The sequence below is a fragment of the Manacus vitellinus genome, unplaced genomic scaffold, assembly GCF_001715985.3.
Source record: "Manacus vitellinus isolate BGI_N305 unplaced genomic scaffold, ASM171598v3 scaffold_12_pilon, whole genome shotgun sequence".
In the NCBI taxonomy this organism is placed as follows: Eukaryota; Metazoa; Chordata; class Aves; order Passeriformes; family Pipridae; genus Manacus; species Manacus vitellinus.
The window spans coordinates 3,168,291-3,186,464 of record NW_021938949.1 but is presented as its reverse complement, the minus strand read 5'-3'; positions in this window follow the sequence as shown (position 1 = coordinate 3,186,464).

Genomic DNA, 18,174 nt, shown 5'->3' with positions numbered 1-18,174 from the left:
CAGCGGGACTTGCACACACGCCTGGGATTAACCCCTGTGCTCTCAGATCTCTGCCCGCCTTAACAGCATCTGTAAACCAGGGCGTTTGCTCCAGCTTCAAACCAAGGATAATCTGATTCAGAGTCAGGAACTCATTCCCTGGACCCAACTCTTGAAGGATGGGTGTTTAAAATCAGCCCACTTCTCTGCCTCCTCTTTTTTCTCCCTCTTCTTGCTTCAATGCACTGGTAATGTCTTCTAAATTATACTTAAATTAATTCAAGGCTTTTTCATTTGGACAATATGTCGGTAAGAAGGAAAAATCAAACACACACCTGGATAGTATTAGACAGTCAATAAGGGGTTTTAAAATGCATTCAGTTTTCAAAAGATGATTCAGTGACAAAGCTGAAAACTGTTTAAACAGGAATCCAGATGTCTGCAGCCTGTCACCCCCAAGTTTTTATTCTTCCTAGGCATCAGATGTTCTTGATTTTCCATATAGCCAACTTTATTTCCTTCTGTTTTATAATGCACTTACACAACAGAACTGTACCAGTGAAAAAAGGAAAAAGCAAAGAAAAGGGGAATAATTCAATTATTGGGTTTACCCTTCTAATTACAGTGGGACTTCAATGAGGAACCATGTGACAGACAAATCAAAAATCGAATTTAGCCAAATAATGGTAGATGGTAGAATTTTAATACGAGATACAACGAGATTCTAGTTGTATTCTTTTCAGTGAAACTTTTTATTTACTGCAAACAGCCTCTGAGACTTGGAGATCTTCAGTGAGCAGCTTCTCTGGACCTACCAAACAGGTGCCCAAGACACAGGGCATGTATCACACACCTCAGGGGACTGGACACAGCAAGAGCTCTATGAATAGTTTACAAGAGTTTCCATTTGTCCCAAATTGGCACCTGTGGGATGGAGCTGCCCAGATAGTCAGCCCTATCCACAGGAAATTCCCTCTTTACTCACTTCTTCCTACAATTAGGAACTGGATGACCAAGCAACCTCTGTATCAGTACTGATAAGGTGAGAAAGAATCCGTGAAAGGAAAATTTCTAGAAGCCAGGAAAATAGCCATGGGAAGTACTGCAAAATGGTTCCCTGATTTCTACAGTCTCCTCTAAATATCCCTGACTGGCCTGTGCCAGAAACTGGGTACCAGGAAAGCCAGACCTTTAGTCTGACCAGTGTAATATGGGAACAACACACAAATTAAATGTGCCTTAAGAGTAGCAGGTTGGACACTCACCTTGGTGTTGAACCAAAGTCACCTCACACTTGTATTTTCATCCTCATTGGTCTCTTCATAACTGTTACCCACCTCTCATTTTACATTTTGGGAGTTGGTGCCACAGTAACTCAACAAAACAATAATTCAGACAGAAAAGAGGAAAAAAAATCTGAAATAAATTAAAGACAGAAACGATTCCAGGGAATATACACGCATACAAGAGATGGGTGGAGCTATTATCCAGTTTTTCCCTCTATGCTGTGATGTGAGGTAAACCATGATCATCTCTGCTGTGTTGTTACTAATTGCCTGTACAAGGACGATACCCAGGGCCCCTCAACCTTCAGCTCTGGGCAGAAAGAGCAGAGACAAACTTGGCCTGTGTGTAGAAGAACCACCAGGAGGGGAAACAGAAGGGGATGAAAACAAAAGAACAAATCTATTGCACAGGAAGCAGAGGGAGTTGTGGACAAAATAAATTGTACAGCAGCGTAAGTGTAATGAGGAAAGAGGAAAGAGAAAACATGAGTAGAGAAACCAGCTGGACTTCTTCAGAAATGCCCACCACAACGGAGATCTAATTGGTGCTCTACTCATTATGCCACTTTTCCACAAAACAAGCTCCATCCCACATTACTCAGGCTGATGACAAAGACCCCTGTGCTTGGCCAAGTAACCAGAGGCCTCTGAACCCAGAGCCCACAACCACCAGAAGCCCAAAAACAGGACAAACCCTGCACATCAGGTAAGCTGGGATTTGTGCAGACATCTTTTCTGGGCGTGGTTTTAGTTTATGCACCAAATCACACTTGAAGGTGGGGTTTGGTTTTTTCTGGAAATAGAGAGAGATGACTGCTAGCCTTATGTAAGTGTTTAGGACATGCAATTAAGCACAGATCTGATGGGAACAAGAGGGAGAAAGTAGCTCTTTAGCTGAGGGGTGTTTCTTCACAGATGATTTAAACCAGTGTACTCCCAACAACCCTTTGATTTAGTTACACTAGAGACAGTTGAGTGAAAAATCAAACTCACAGGACTGGATATTTAATTGCCAAGATCCCAGGACCAACTCATTTTTCTGTCTGAAACCAATCAGGAGGGCTGTAGCACAAATCTCACTAAACATTTCAGTGAGAAAACAAATGTAGTTGGAGTGGTAGGCTTTGTTCTTTGCTCCCACACGTCAGATTGCTCAGGATCGCTGCTTTTTGAACAAGAAACAAATGTCAGTGACTGCAAATTTGTTCTTGGCTAACATGAATTCTTGGGGAATTTCCCTCTTAGGTGAAGGAACAGTCAAAGTTGAAGGGCAGAAGGAATATGTGTCAAATGATTGGAAGAACCAGGGGAAATTCAGCTAACCACAATTATTCTTCTCCTGAGAAGAATTAGTTACCCTGTGGCCCTGCCAGACAAGTCTTTTAGCAGGCAAGCAGCAGTTCCAGGAATACTCCATTTTATACAGTTTCAGAGACAACAGCAATTCCTATTTCTGCCCGTAGACTTTCACCCCTCTGGGGCATCACCAGCTCTCACCTCCGTGGAGAAGAGCAAAACTGTGGAACAGGGAAGAGCTGGAGCATCCATGTAATCTTGCTCCAACATCTCAGAAATGGGAAGGAGCCCAGAATTTCTGCTTGGAATGAAAATGTTTTCCCCTGTGTTCTGTTCAGTGCTCTCCATGCAGAAACTGTAGCTCACAGGTGGGGTTTCCAATAAGAATAATGCCACTGAATTAGATTTGCACCGATATTCAGGAGTTGCTTCCTGGGCTCCATTCCTTTTCTGGATAGAAGGAGAACATTTTCGTTTTTCTATTGTAAAAAGTACAAGGTGGCCATTGAGTCAAGGGAAAGACACTTGGGAAAATCTCTGCAAGAGGTCCCTGAGCACAACCAACACCTAAAACATGAGTGAAGTGCCCAGGAACTGGGAGGGGCTTTAGACTGAATCCCTGGCTTAATTCTCCTAAATCCAGGAAAGATGGAAGATTTCAGACACATCCCCCTCTCCAGCATTTGCTCCCAGCCAGTCTAAGCACCCACTTGCTCCATATGGCAACTGCTGAAAATTCCCTCCTTAGGGACTCAGCTGACTTTGTTCCCTGCATGGAAAACTCAGAGCCTGCAAAATCCCCCCTTACGGAGCTGGACCCTGGAACTGCTTTGGGATGCTGCACCTGAATTATCAGAAACTCACCTGTGAGGATCAGCAGTTATTTATCAACCACATGAGTCACCTGTTTTCTCTGGGAGACGAGATGGGATGTCACCCTCTAATGAGCAAGATTCAAAGGCATAAAGTTCACATGGATAATTTTCATTTAAGTACTTCCTGATTCAGTGAAATCAAAGCAGGTTCTAAAGTTTTCCCTTTTCTCAGAGACAAAAAAGTATCTCTACATTCCTCCATGTTCACCTGGACAACATAATTCTCTTTTTGATGGATTTTGTTTTATTTTTTCACTAGATATGGATACGTTGAGCCTCATTTTTATTTTTTTCCCTCCAGAACAATAAAACTGTAGAAAATTTATCAGTGTATATATGACTGGACAAAATCTGTGGTTGTACAACAAATGAATGAAATTCAATATCAACAGAGGCAAACCTATTTACATCGATGACCAATTTAGTCCAGATGGACAGAGAAGATGATTAAAAAGTTGTTTTCTCTTGAAGGAGATTTTGAAGGCATCTGAAGAGAAAATCCCTCATGAATGTCCTCAGAGAGCTTGCCTCCAATTTCAAGTTTTCTCTCTTCTGAGGGAGAGAGACCTTACAGCACTTCCTGAAAACATATATAATGCAGTGATAAATGTGTCAGTACAGCACAATTTTTCATCACAAGCACAACAAAGCCATGTGGGTGGCATTTGTCCCTCCTAATTGTTGGTATCTACCATGAAAATATCTCTGACTGATCTGATGTCCTCTGTCTTAGTGAATGCACAGTGTGTGAGCTTTCAGAATGTAGTCACAGTCCTTGATTCCAGACATCTACACTCCACTGGCTCCATTTAACCAACTTTTTAGGCTTCCTGGGCTGCCCAGCTCCAGTCAGCACTTACTTTTATCTGGAAGTCCCAGTTCTCTGGCCATGAGAGCTGTCCACCTGCCAACCACACCAGCAGGACTGTTATTACCCTTTTTTTTGACACTTCTGGGGCATTAAGTGATAAAGATGACTGTCTTCCAACTGAGACATAAAAGGGAATTTCCCAGACAAATCAGCCTGCACCAGGAACCAGATTTTTCTTTCCCCCTGATTCTCCTGTACCCCCAAGCTGACAGCAGCATCTCCACAAAGGAGGGGTGTTTTCCAGCTTGAAGGATTCTGTGGTTCCATGATTATGGACCATGAAGTTCTTCACCACTGCCTGCTCTCCTGACACACAGTAAGCACTGCTAGGGAAAGGGTACAGAGAATTTAGCTGTCCCCAGGAACATCTTTTGTCACCTTCCAAATTAGGCATTTCTTCTCCCCAAGCTGATGCTGGAGAGAGAAACCACAGGCTCTGCTGCTTAGCAGGAACATTAATGCATAAAGCTATGTCCCTCTTATAGCAGCAATGGATAGAAAGGGGCTATGAATCCCTTGCCATTAAACAGGAGAAAATCTTACCTCTTTTTCTCCAACCAAACCTTCTCCTCTGTGAGTTATTTAAACACAGTTGGCTTGTGAAATGGTTGGTTTTTCTGGTAATCTCAGAAAATGCTGCCACATTGAGGGTTAAATGCCAAATATGATTTTTTTTCCTAAGTGCACATATTTAGCAACAATTGTCCTTTTGAATTTCCTGTGTCCAGTGCATCACTGGGAGGTTGACCAATTTTTTTTTTTTCTTTTTTTCTTTTGCCCTGCACATTGTGTTACATAAAATAACAAGTCTGCCAGGAATACTGGGCATGACACACCAGTGACTGTGCTAATGAAAGCCTTGGTCCTTCATTACAACTCCAGGAGGTGAATAAACCATTGTTGCTACCATAGGCAAGTTTTCAGTATGGATCACAGTCCTCTTGGTTTCTCGGTGTGCAGAAGAAATCAAGCTGAAGATGCCACTGCTATAAGCCCCACCAATGCTGATAATTTAGTTGTTTGGAGGGAGGTTTTTTATGTAATTTCCCTGAGTTTTGTTCCAAGGTTTCATCCCTGTGTGTGCTCTGTGCTCTGTTTCCCCACAGCTCCACTGCTCAGGCTCACAGCTTGTCTTTGGCACAGTCCGAGGTGCTGATTCAACATCACAGACTTCTTTATTATAATGAATTTCTTCTAACTGCCAAGTGTTAGAGGGCACTGGATGTTGAGCTGATAGGAAAATAAAAGGGAGACCTTGAGGTGAAACTTGTGACCTATTTCCCAAGCAGAAAAAAGCCTTGAGGTGAACTTTGTCAGGTTTATCACATGGCCACAGTCTGGGAAGTGTCAGCTGGACTTGTTAAATCTATGAGATCACATTGCAGCAGCAAAGTAATTCACCATTTCATACAGGCTGGGGAGATTAGGCAATAAAACAAAGTCACTATGGGCAGAGCACTCTTATGTCTCACAGAATGTCACTCATAGTAAATGGATCTTCCTTGGAAGTTCCTTAGTCTTTCCTACATCTCCAATTACACTTACAATCCTCCTGACAGCAGTTTATCTAGGCTGTCTTAAAGACCTTCCTCAAGGATGGTGATCCTTGGATGCCTTTAGATGTTTCATTCCAGTGCTTACACCAAAAATTTCCAAATCTCCCTTGCAATGAAAGCCCAACAACATGGACCTTGGAAAAGATTTATGCCTTCCTCTCAAATATTTGTTAGATATTTAAATATTATTTGTCTCATTTATTTATGGACTAATCAACTCATTTTCTTGAAAACTTCCCTCTTTTGGTCCTCTTGACTTCTGTTAATGTAGGTTTTTTATCTGGTGTTAGGAGGATTATAACACAATGAATTTTCTCTATAGAAAAGCTTCTTTGTACTTTAGACCAGTTTTGCAATTCACAAGGTTCATCTTAAATTCTGATCTTGCACCTCCACACTAATGCTGCCTTTTCTAAGTCAACTAAAATTTACAGCTTTAACACCTGCTCGCCACTCCAGCCCTCCAGACATAAACCAGTGGAAAATAACACACCAGAACAAGAGCCTGGCAAAAGAAACTCAAAAGGACAATTGTTGCTGAATATGTGCACTTAAAAAAAAATCATACTTGGCATTTAACCCTCAATGTGGTGGTGTTTTCTGAGATTTCCAAAGAAACCGACCATTTGGATCTGTATGACATCCTCAGTTTTGATGATGAGCCATCACTATCTTTAGGTGCAGCTTCCCACAGCCATGCATTTGCTGTCAATTCATAATCTTCAGTGGAATTGTCCTCCCCTGATTACAGGAGCAGAAAACTCATGGTTTGACTGAGATGAAGGAATAACATAACTATTGCAACTCACACGGGACACTTAAAGAAAGCCCTGAGCAGTAGTAACATTAACCTCACCTGGTTTCAGAGACATTCCATTTTATGCTACTTGTTTCCCTTATTTAGAGGAAAGAAACAGGCACTTTTGGCACTTGACTCATGGAATATGTTTGTGCATCCACGTTGGATGCCTCGCACCAGGGACACAACTGACTGTGTTGGTCAAATCTTTACTTCAAAGTGAACTTTGATGAGTAAAACTACTATTCTTGTTTGTGACACAAATTATGAGCAAGACCTACCCCATTCCTCCAGGAACAAGCTCGGAGCACGTTGGCACTGGGGAAGCAGGAAGGTCTGTCAGCATCTACTCTGGTTGTGACAAAAACGTAAGTTACAACTGGGAGTGGGTTATAGTCTTGTGGATATGAACTATCACAGAATGAATCAGCTTCCTGGTGGTTGTATTTCAGCAGGAAAAACTAAATTTAGTCACACCATTAACAGGCACACACACAATAAATCTACCAAACCTCAGGAACTGTGTTCTGAAGTTACTTTACAGGCTGAAGATCTATGTGGTCCTGGAGGCACATACAGGCAAAATATCTGCAAGGCCTTTAGCTAAGGTTTGTTTTTTTTCACAGAGCATCTCATACTGATTGCATTCAGTAGCATTTGGGCTTGCATAGCTTTGTAACAAAGCTGGGGTCCTGCAAATCCCTTTGTGATCTGCTTATGAAGGGACTGAAGACTCTAAATGCTACTTTTCGTCAGGAGGATGGATTGAAAGGAAATGCAATGTCCTCTACCCTGAAGAAGGTCTTCCTTTCCTCTGCCACATGTCAAGAGGACGTGAATCACTTTCAGAAAGAGTTTTCCTTCAAGAGCTATAGAGGGACCTCAGATGATCTGTTTAAACTCAGTGTTTAACTTCTAGATGGATGAAGTAAAATTAAATTAATCTCGATCTCAGTGAAGATATCAGATAGAGAAACTTCATAGAATCCAAATCACAGAATTATTTGGCTTAGAAAGGACCTTAAATATTATCTAATTCCAGTCCTCCTGCCATAGGCAGGGACAACTTCCACTGGGTCAGATTTCTCCAAGCCACATCCAACCTTGATTTGAACACTTCCAGGGATGGGGTTTCAGTGAAGCCTGAAGTTTTCCATGTTCTTAAACTCAGTTATTTCTTTATACTCAGGTGAGTGGAGATGGGGTTGTGTTTATCACAACCAAACACAGCACTGCACACACCCCTTCTCTGTGTTCACTGGCACAGTCTCCTAAAGCATCCTTGCTGATAGAGCTCTTCTCTCAACTGTCTTCTCTCTTTTTATTGAGAGTACTACCTAAATTCCCATTTCTGAACACTCTGGAAAAAATAAACGTGGACATTTCATAGAATCATAAAACGGCTTGGTTTGGAAGGGCCCTTAAAGATCAGTTGTGCACCTTTGAAGGCCCTCTGGTTCACTGATGGATATAAAACAGTGATCCTGACATAAAATGAGCTGTTCTAGAGCTTGCTCTAGATATGTTTGTATCCAGTGCCATCCCTGCACTGCTGTCCGCATCCCACAGGGAATTTGGGGTCAGAGTCTGTGTTCAGAGGAGACTCAGATGAAACAGAGAATTAAAATAAACCCTTTGACTTGGACAGAAAGAGATTTTGGATGTGCACATCATGTGGTGGCATCTCAGCTGGCTGGGAAGGAACTTTCCTTTAAGAGATGGGAAAAGAAAAGACAGTCAGAGAGGAGCCCACTGTTAACAACATTTAGCCAAGTAAGGATTCCATTGATGAAGTGAATTAAAAAGAAAACCAAAAACATTGTCATATCTCACAAGATTGCTGTAAAAGAAAGAAGAGAGTCTGAAAAACAAGGCTGGTAAGGAAAAACCCAAGGGAAATCAAGTCAGCAATAGGCATATGAATTTAAATTCTGAATACCTGATAGGGAGAATGGCTTCAATTAGGTGCTTTTGAGGGAATTTCAGGAGTTTGTGGGCTTTAGAGACTCATCCCTGCTCTGCATTCCCACTTGGTCACTTGGATTACAAGGCAGGAAGACTTGTGTGTCTTCAGGGAGGGTGGAAAAATGGAAGGCAGGATGGCACTCAATGGCAGTGGCTTTCTGAACAAGGAAGAAACAGGAAAAATCAGCCAGTTGTCTGCTTTGACTCAAGTAGCAGTTCTTTCCTTCCCACAGGTCTCATTCCAACAAGACTTCTGCAATAATGTTGGATGGTGATCCACTAGCTCCTGGACGAGGAGAAAAGGAGAAGGTTGTGCCAACAGTCACCTCCCATCAGTATAAGACAGGAACGGTTGACTTGCTTGGGAGTTGGATTAGATCATCATGGAATTAGATGGAGGATGACTTTCTTCACATGTACCTCTTCTTTGCCTTTGCTGGGCAGGAGAGGAGATGGGAATCTCCTCCCAAGTCCCTTCAGCTGGCCTGAAAGAAAGGGGAGAAGCCCCTTATTCTGGTGGTATCCAGCAGAACTACTCAGGGTTGGACTCTCAGCTTCCAAGGGATTTGAGAGGCAAATATTTAACCCTTTGCTCCCTGATTTACTCCAACCTTTGGAAGAAGGAGGTATCTAAGTTGGAAATATGTCTAATACCCAGGGGTTTCAGAATTTGCATCAAGATGTGTGTCCTGGAACGATGTGTCTCTGCTCAGCTGCTTGTTTGCAACACAGGCAAGCAAGAGGATAAAGAGTGTTCCACAAATTGAGTCCGTCCCCGCAATTAATTCACTTTTCCATAGTGACTGGATCACTGGTGGGAGGCAAAGAAGAGTGAAACTGGATGATTTGGATTCTTCTGAAAGAAGACATAGAAATAATAATAGAATAATAATAGAATAGAATTTGGTAGGTTTGAGTAAGGAGATAACTTGTCCTAATGGGGCAACAGCATGAATGTTAATAGCAGCTATGAGGGCTTAGACTATCCTTGAATTTGGGGCCTCCCAAGCTTCTTAAGGCACAGATGGACTCCTTAAAAGTCAGGGACAGTTGCCACTGTCACAGAGCAGTGACATTTCTATTAGCAAAGAGCTGTAGGTCTGGATGAGGGTGTGATCCTGTTTTCTTGGGTTATCCACTGCCACAGATCCAGACAAAAGAAGAGCTAGGAATGAAAAGCTGATCATCAAGTAAAATTAGTATTGTGAAGTTTGGCTCAACTTTGTGTGTTTCATGTGAGAATTATGCTTGGATTGAATATGGTAGAAGGAAAAATGTCAGTTTGTCTGAGAGAAGGAACCTCAAGAGAAATACAAAGGAACAGCTGGACATGATTGAATTCATGCAGAGGTCATCAAATTTTTACAGTCATTTTGTCTTTTTTGGACAAGGAGGTGGCCGTAAAAAGCAATTCCTCCTTGCCCAGCTGACACACTATGACAGAATTAGGTCCAGTTATTCAAAATAACAGTTTTACCAAACGTAACCCTCTCTCTTTCTTCCTCTCTCTCTCTCTCTCTGTGCAATGTGAGGAGCCTGAAATGGGACTGAGATGGGCAGTAAATAGGCAAATTGAATAAAATCATACCAATTAAATACACATTCATTTCAGATTTTTCCAAAGGATTGTCAGTTTGCACTATTTTGTTCTAGTCCTCGAAGGCAAGGGGTGTCAGGGATGTGTTGTGGACAGAAAAAAGCAAAGAAGATGGTTATCTCTAGAATAACTCCTGCCATCTGGGCAGCCTGAACATCCAATGACTTGTAGGGTTTACACAGAAACTTCTTGTACCTTGTCCTATCCCAAAACATAGTTGAACTTCAATGCTCCAAGGTGTTATCACGCCAGTGTTTATTTTCATTTTCTATTTTAATCTACTGGAAAACCACATACAAAGACTGCTACAACATTTTCCAACCTTTTTTGAAGAGATGTGGATGGTATTCCAGGTAGAGACATGAAGGTGCTGAACCTGGAGTGGTTTTTGTGGGATGATGTTGTGCCTTAGCCTCCCCTGCAAGAAGCTTTAAAAATTAAGCCTCTTAGAGTTAATAGTGAAAGATTTGCTTTCCTGCCCTGGACTGTGTTTGCAGTTCTCCTTTGAACTCTCTCCATTGTTTAGATGTCTTTTCTGAAGTGTCCTCCAGAGCTGGACACATCATTTAACAAGTTTTAAATGGTGTAATTTATAGAGGAAAGGTCACTTCCTATCTTCTGCTGAATGTTCTCCCTGTACTTCCAGGAGTTGCACTTGCCTTTATTTTTTAATAGTTCACATTGAGACAGTTATCAATGCTTCATTTGCCTCTTGACAGATAAATTTATCCCCTCCCACACACAGAACCTGCACTTTCCTTTCAGATATTTTAGCCTCAGTTTGACTTCACTAAAACAACTTTGATTGGACTGTGAATAATTAACCATTCCTTTCCTATTCATCATTTACTAACCTGCCTTTCTTGTGATACCAAAAGCAAGCTCAGAAAAAATTTTTCTGAACAAAATGTTCAGAAAACTGAACTCCTAAAGGTGTTATATTCTCATGGGATGGTTCCTAAGCATTAGATAGCAGGGGAACAAGATTAGCTTTTTCTCTCTTTGGTGCTTTCCTGAAGCCCAGAGAACCCTAAAGATCTCTGGAACACTGAATGACATAAAGTCATTGTCTGACAGGATAAATCAGTTCCCAAAGGGTCTCCTCTGCTGACCACATGATCTTGTTTATCCCTTCATTTTCTCATCAGAAGAACAGACAACTCTACTGCTGTTGGCTCATTGAACAACATTCTGTCCAGTCTTTTCATTTTTTAATATATAAACTTTGCTATTTTAGTACAAGACAAATCTGTCTTTCTGGTTTATCCAGTTTATACAGTTCTGGAGGCCTTTTTAGTTCTGTCTGACACTGAGTTTAAATCAAACAATTTCTCAGTTCTCTGTATCCACGTGCATCTTTTTTCTGTGGCAAATTCTTGCAGACTGTCCTCTGTTTCACTTGTTTCTTTGGGTTTTGAAGATGCATTTCATTTTTCCCAACTCTCAGGTTTGTATGTTCAGTGTCTGTCCTTATCTCTTGACTCCTTTTCACTCATGTGAAATCCTCAGGCACGTTGGGAAATGCAAAGAAACTCCACATCACCCCTTCCTACCTTTGCAAGGTGGCCAGCAGTTCATGGACAACTGGATTCTTTGGTTCCTTAAGGATTGTCAACCTGAAAATAAACACACTGGCACGTGAATCTTGAGCTATAATTACAAAGCAACTGATGAAATTACTTCTCAGGCTCTCTGCCCCTACGTGCCCTGGGAGGTGGATGAGGAACATCTGGGGTTCAAGGTTCACTTCTGTCCTTCCATGTGCTCAGTAAAAGTCCCAGACTCTCCAGAAATTCCAGCGTTACTGGTTTATTCATGGTAAGAAAGGAATAAGAGCACATGAGAAGAGGGGGCTCAGGGTCTCACAATGTAGTCAAAGCTCAGCTGTTGGTCTTTCAAAGGTTCATTTACATTTAAGTTGTTCACTCTAATAATATAATTTATGACAGAAAGGGACAATAAGACCTAATGAAGAGTCCTAAATGATAAAGATCTTTTGTAGGAGCTTTTCCTTGCACAGTGGTGGGTACTGAATTGCCCAGAGAGCACACACACTGCCAATTACCCAAAGTCTTGATATCTTTGGCAGGATCACATAAATAATGTTTCTCTTAGAATAACATGTTCTTGAACTCTTTCTCCAGTGTATTGTCTGCACATGTGTTTCCCATTAGCAGCAGACAGGGAAGTCTTACCCAAGAGCACTTGTAAATCCAGTTTACAGAGGTGAAAAGGAGAAAACAGAGAGATTTCTAACACCATCTTTGAGTCTGGTTTGGAAACTTTCTGATCTGCCTCTACTTCTTTATTTGTGTGTGTTAAAGGATATGAAGCCTGTGCAAGACTTAGATGCTTTAAGACCAGTTCCTACACTTGTGATCTCTGAAGATTAGATGGTTCTGGAGGTTAGGGTTGAAGTAGAATATCAGAATATTAAGCACAATTATCATTGTAATATTGTCATAAAATAAAATAAAGAATCTTTCTAGGGTTCAAGGCTGAGAGAATTGGGGTTGTTCACCCTGGAAAAGAAAAGGGTCTGGGGTGACCTTTTTGTGGCCTCCCAGTACCTGAAGGTACCGAGAGATGGAAATGCACCTTGTCCCAGTACAGCACCCAAGAGAGATGATGCAGCCCATTCCCTGGAATTGCCAGCTTCTCCCTAGGGAACAACCTGCTCCTTCATTTTCAGGTGGCTAAAGGTGAGGTGCATCCTGAACTTTTCCTGGATTTACTTTACTCAGTGTACATTTTCCCAGTACTGTTTCTCTTACCAGGTGAGGATGGAATGTAACTCATCCATAAGGAATCACTTCAGCCTCACCTGATTCCCTCTGGAAGCCTCTTTGACACACACAGAAGCTCCTGCTGGCACTTTCCCCCTTGACAAACACACGGGACTGGCACCATCTCATTCCAAGGTTGGAAACATAATTAATGGTGTGTCAGGGTGACTCACATCACCACTTAGCTCATGTTTCCCCTTCTCAACTCTGCACAGCCTCATTTTCCATCAGACAACTCCGTGCAGGTGGCACATGGATCTGTCACCTCTGAGTGTCACCCTGCTCAGTGTGGCTTCTTCTCTTCACCTCCCTTTGAGGAACTGGAGATAGGCTGCAAAATCTCATAGCTTTCAAAGTTCCTGCCTTATTGGGAAAGATTGTCGTGTCCTGAGCCATCCCACCTTACTCCAGTTAATATGTTATTTCATATTGCTTTTCCTGTCCATCCACAGAAGGGCAGATCTCATTTGGGCTCTTTCCAACAGTTCTCTTTTGTCTCAGATCTTAAAATACACAATCCTTTCTATCCTGGTTACCTTGCTTTAGGAAAATCCTGAATTTTCCACAGTGTTTCCTTAACTGGGAGTTATTGATCTCCTGTCTTCCTCCTCTGATCCCTCACCTGGCTCCTTTTCTACCACATGAAGCAAACTACTTGCTCTCAATCTCAGAGTCTTTCAGGGATTTTCATTATATTTATCTTCTTTTCAATCAGTATTAACAAGCTGACAGAAACCTCTAAGCAGTCAGTGAGGACAAACATCTTCATCTATTTGCTCCATTTTCTCACGATCTCATATTAGACTTTTTCCCAGGTTATGTTTTACTGAAAAAAAAAAAATTATGTGTATATATGTTCAGAACAATTTTGTTCTCTACTCACCTCTTCACAGAATTCCAGAGTGGTTGAGGTTGGAAGGGACCTCGGGATGTCACCTGGTCCATCCCTGCTCCGTGAGGGATGACGGTTCAGACCTCTGAGGGATGGTTCCAATCCCTGTGACAGTTAAGACCAACAAGACTCATCTCAGTATTTTAGTTGGCTACACACTTCAAAGGGTCAGTAACTTCCAGAAACCCAGGTAACATGATCTCTCACAATCTCACTTCATGGGATACATCCCTCAGATATCACATGAGCTAAGATTTGGGGGGGAAAACCTTACAGTGCACTGTTGTGATAGGAATATGTCTCCATGAGTTCTTTTTTTCTTTTCTTCAGGGATTATATTGTCCTGTTATTGGTAGCCCTATAATTTCTTTTCCAAGATCAGCTAGGAATTCATAAGATATTCACATCTTAAACTCAATAACCCATAAGAAACATGCCAAAAGAAACAAAGCTGCCTCTTGAAAAACTTGTTACCTCTGTCAAACTGTATTCACTTGTTAGGAATACCATGATTTATATCTTTCTTTTTTTATTAATGATGTTTTCTGGTGTCATTCAGCTCAAAAAATCAGAAGTCTCAGAGCCTCAGAAATCTCATATCTACATGTAAACTGGGTGCCTATGATCCCCCCTTATTGAGTTGAGACCTGGGATTTAATTCAGTTACCTTAATATAGGTATCAGGGAGCCATATTTTTGTACCAAGGGCACTTGGGATTCCATTTCCCACCTGACAACCAGCTGCAAGTCCATAAATTTGTAGATCCACTCTAATGGTCACTTTTTCCATGTAGATTAATCACAAATGGCACTGGGTCCTGTCTTTAGACGACTCAATTAGAGGGCAAAACTGCTGGAGATTCAGGACTTTTGAAGCTTAAACTGAGGAAAATGCACGTATTTGACCAGCTGAATTATTCTTTAATAATTGATGATCCATTGATTATATGACTGGACATCCACAGTTTGCAGTGGGGTGTAAAAACCTAAATATGAGTGTCTTAATCTCTCAGGTGAAACCCAGCACATATTTTAGACAGCCTGCTTCACATCACGCTGCCTCCAGCTCATTTCATTTCTTGACAAGGCACAATTTCAAGTAACAACTGGAAAAAAACACGTGTAGAAGAAAAACACCAAATATTTGCCACATACTCTTCTCGAGGGCTGTTGGCAGGTGTGTTTTTTTTTTTTAAGCAGAAGGTTTGGAGACCTTCCAAGGAAAGTGCAATCAGTACATGTCAGGGTTTGTTCCACAGCCAAATGCTATGGACAATTCCAGAACTGAAAGTGTCATATTGAAAGGGTCAGTTTATTCCTTGTTCCAAGAAACTTCTCAAAAATAATACCTGGATGCAAACACTTAGAAAGCAAATGGATTCAGTCCAAACCATTGTGAGGCTCTTTTAACTGTGGTGTTTATATATTGATTGGCTTTTAATTGTAACATTTATATATCAGTTGTACACTTGCTTTCTATAGTGTTTTAATACTCCTTTTATCCAACCTGAATTTGGACCTCTTAATTGTGAAGAGTTATTTACTACCCTTGAAAAATGGGTCCAGGGCCTGACAGATCTACTGATTATAAAGCTGTTTATTGTATTAAGCTTAAATTACGTATTTTCTTCCTCTTTGTTCTATCCTCCTGGTTATATTCGTAGAATCCTGGAATGGTTTGAGTTGGAAGGGACCTTAAAGATTATCTAGTTCCAACTCCCCTGAAGTAATAGCACTGAGTTCCTTTTTCTCTATTGCACTTAATTACTTTAAGATTACTCTTAGGCCCCTCCACCATTGTTGATTAGGTTATTTATAAAACTTACTTTTATCATTAATTTCAACCCTCTTCATAGCCTTTGCTGTCTCCCTGAATTCACTCCAGCCTGTCTCCATGTAGATGTTTTACATTTGGAATAATGTAGCTCAAAACAGTTTTTCCAGCCACAATATGTCATATTTAAATATTAAGTATTAAAAAAACATCTTTCTGTGAATTGTCACCTATATTTTAGGATTATGATGAATCTATTTGCTGCACACTTAGCATCTTTCATGGTCTGACAAACATGATAAGCCTAAGTGCCTAAGCTGTGCCTTGCATCAGTTTTAAATCAAGTGTTCTCTTCTATGACGAGTTGTATCTTTTCTGAAGAGAAATGAGGGGTTCTGCATAACCTTTTCCATCATGGATTCACAGTGCCATTTGGCAAAGTAATATGTCAGTTATTCATGAGAACAAAAACACAGTGAACTCAAAATACCCACTCTATTTCTCTTTTTTTTTTCCCTTCTTACCACAGGTTAAAATTAGAATAAAATAATCAGCTGGATACAAACTTGGTGAACTTACAGTTTCCAGCTGCATTTTTCCTTTGCCACCTGAAAATGTGAAGTTAAGTGCCCTGGGTCCAGTTCTGACCCTGTTTACCCACATGTGAACAAGCAACAATCCTCTCGAAACTGAGAATATAGAGAATGTGAGAGACTAAGCCGAGACCCCTCGGTGATATTATTTGCCAGCACAGATTTTCCCAGGACAATAAATGGAAGTGATCCAGGAGGAGAAAACAATGAAGCTATCTCTGGTGGTGTACTGGGAGGGAGTAATGGAGAAAAACCATTGTTGGTGGTGAAAACAGCTGGAGCTGCAGGGCTGCACTTCTTGGGGTGAATTTGTGCTGCTGCAACCAATTCTCTAAAAACCAGAGTGCTAATGAATGGGCTTTTGCACAGCAATTTATTCCAAGGCCTGGTTGTTTTCCAAGTGATTGTCAGCTTTCCCCAGCCCATGGTGTGAATACCTTGGCCCTGGGCCTTCGATTCAAGCCTAAAATTGCCCTTCAACGATGCTCCTTCCCCCTGTGCAGTTCTGCCACGGACTAAAATTGCAGATTCATGGTTAGTTTTTCTACCACTGACCACAACAGGCCCTGGTCTACAGCAAAGCCTGTATTCAGAGAGATTAAATAACATATACAATTTCTTCAGAGCAACACCACACTACAAAATACAAAATACATTACAGAGCTTCCTGCTATGTGGCAAAGCCACACTCTGCTGTGTCTCCTGGCACAGCAGAGCTCCTCTTGTGTAGGGTCACAAGGAAACAGGCTTAGGAAGAAAACCTTTGATTTTCAAGGGCCACAGAATTTATTTTTTTCTTTAAATTTTTCTGTTACAACTGACACCGAGTGAAGAAAACTCTGGTTTCACTGCATTTCTTATAAAGTATCTGTTAAAGGTTAAATTACAACAAAATACTCTCAATAGCAATTTCTATGATGGCAATACATGGAAATAAAATACGAGAAAAGAGACAAAAAAGAGTCCTAGAAAATGAGAAACAGAAATTAATCAGTGATACATGGCCTTGGAGGATACAGAGTGAAAGCAGATTGCTTGCATTGTTTTGGAGGTTTCAAATAAGGGAAAAATAGCTTATTTCAGGCTGGGGTTTGACTGGAATTTGGAAGACTTCCAGTGGTCACAGGCTGATTGAGCCTTGTGCTTTAAAATAAAATACAAATGGCTTGACAAACCACTGGGAATTCGTGTAGCCAAGGAAAAGAGGTGGGGGGGGCTGACAGAGGCACATTCCTGACTCTCATCTGGATGGGATGTTGGAGTGCACCAGTCCTGGGCTTGTGTCAAGGATTTCTTGTAAAAACAAACCTGAAGATGTAGAGGACAGAAGGGCCACAGAGCTCTCAGAGCCTTTCCTGGGTGATCCAACTGGATCCACTGCTCTGCACGCCCACCTTTTCTGGAAATGCATTCAGAAATTCTGGTTGCAGTTTGAGCACAGTGAGTAACAATTGTCTAAAAGGTAGACAGGCCTAAAGAAGTAAGAATTCAAACACTGTTTTCTAGGATTTATAGATACACTGACTCACTAGAGAGATTTAAAGCCTGAAAATTGTTCTTAAAAAGAAAACCACTCAAAGCAATTTAAAACAATTTTTAAAAGAAAGACTTGAAGGTAGGATGATGCAGGTATTGATTTGGCTGAGTTATCAGTGCCAAGAGACAGATGACATGCACTGACTCATGGTAATAACCCCAGGGATCAGCTTTTAATACACTAATTGTCAACATGAAAAGCAAAACATGATTGATGATCTGTTGTTATTTTCTATGATTTTCATTCAGTGCTGCTGGTTTCTTGGGGTTGCACTAATCACCAGTAGTAGTGAGTGTTCAACTGAGCATGGTCCCACGTGATGATAGAAAGGATATTTTTATGTTTCTACTCTAAACATTTCTGCATTC